Here is a 1770-nt window from a genome sequence, read left to right as displayed (position 1 = left end):
CCGGAGCCTGTGCTCCACAACGGGAGAGGCCACAACAGAAGGAGGCCCGCATACCACAAAAAAAAAAAAAAAAAAAAAAAAGCAAAGCGGGAAGAGAGAATCCGCCATGCCTGGGTGTGTGCTTATGGACGGAGGATGAAAATGAGAAATGTACTTCAAAAATAATTTCAGCAGAAAAAATATATTTAATAACCACTCAATTTAGAAAATACCACCTCTAATGAAAATGTCTCAAAGTAGTAGTTTTAAGGATTTTCATTTTATATTTTTGAAAGACACTATAATAATGAACACGGTGAGATGAGAACACCCGGAATGGCAGAAGAAAATCTGCTTTTTAACTGTCTAAGTTATCTAATCTGCAATCCTACTCAGAAACCTCTACATCTGTGAATGCGACTATAGATAATATTATAAACTCTGAGGTAATTTATGTGCTTTTCCTTTTTATTAAAAAATAAACAGGAAAATTTTAATTATTCACTAGAATGTTAACATAAAACCAGTGTGATAGCAGCTCACATTCTACAAACAGCCTTTTGCTGGCTTCATGTGACATGGATGATCTAAATTCTTTACCATTTCATTGACTGTTCAGTGCCTCCCCCCTTGTCCCTGCCCAATTTAGCAGCTTTGTAACATAGGAAACTTAACTTTCGATGCCCCAGTTGATGATAAATTTTTTACAAAAAGCATATTATAACACTCAATCTTGGGTCACTAGGAAAGCAAAGCATCATCCTGATAATTCAAGTAAAAACATGAATTTCCTTTTCCTCCTGAATCACTAAAATAACTGTATTCATTCTCCATTTTGCTTTATGTGCTTTGTCTTGCTAATGTTTTTAAACAGAAAAATAGCCTCTCTTTTATCTTCATAGTCTTACTCAGATTTCCTTAAAAATTCTTTTCCTTGTTACTAGAACAGAAGGGTAGGGAAACAGTGGTGAGACTATGGTGGGTTCTGCAACAAGCCGACAACAGAATGAAGAGGTGGAGGTCTCGTAATGGGAAGCAGAGGCTCAGCTTCCCGGGCTGGAAAAAGCCTTGCTTCTCTTGAATTCCCTAACCTGATAAACTGCACCATTATGAGTTGTTTTGTCCTCTCCCTTCCCTGCTCAGCAGACAACCATTCACCAAGTACTAGTCATTCTGCCCCCTTAATACCCCCCACAGCCGTCCACTCCTCTCCAACCCCACCGTACTGCCCCGGTTCAGCTCCTCGTCCTGGTCGGCCAGACTGCTACAACAGCTTCCTAACAGGTTCCCCGTCTCCAGCCCCAATCCACTGCCCCTAAAGTGAAAATCTGATCACTGCTCCACTACCGCACAGAGCAGTAAGGGAGGAAGAGGAGTCTGGAGTAAGGATGTCTTATTGATCTTTATCCCTCGTGCCTGGCACATAGTGGAGGAATAAATGGATGAATGAATTAAGCGACTGCTCATTGCCCGGCTATAAACTTTCAAAGGCTAAAAACTTTCCACACCCACAGATGGGAACACAAACTCTATAGCATGGCTGTAAGCCCCAGACAGCTTACCTGCTTCGTCCTCCGCCTCTCCCACCACTTCTCCACACCAGTCATACCAGCGTTCTCACCATGACATGCTCTTCACGGGTATAAAAGGGCATGTGTAGGGCTTCCCTGGTGGCGCAGTGGTTGGGAGTCCACCTGCCGATGCAGGGGACACGGGTTCGTGCCCCGGTCCGGGAAGATCCCACATGCCGCGGAGCGGCTGGGCCCGTGAGCCATGGACACTGAGCCTGCG

The 1770-nt window shown here is 43.8% G+C and overlaps 1 protein-coding gene across 1 annotated transcript in view; it reads right to left on the bottom strand.

The window, feature by feature from the left end:
• DERA (deoxyribose-phosphate aldolase) overlaps positions 1–1770 on the bottom strand; it is a 120167-nt gene that overhangs the window by 32581 nt on the left and 85816 nt on the right. The window lies entirely within an intron of this gene.

This window comes from Physeter macrocephalus, chromosome 6, assembly GCF_002837175.3.
Source record: "Physeter macrocephalus isolate SW-GA chromosome 6, ASM283717v5, whole genome shotgun sequence".
Classification (NCBI taxonomy): domain Eukaryota; kingdom Metazoa; phylum Chordata; class Mammalia; order Artiodactyla; family Physeteridae; genus Physeter; species Physeter macrocephalus.
This window is presented reverse-complemented; position numbering and strand designations above follow the sequence as displayed.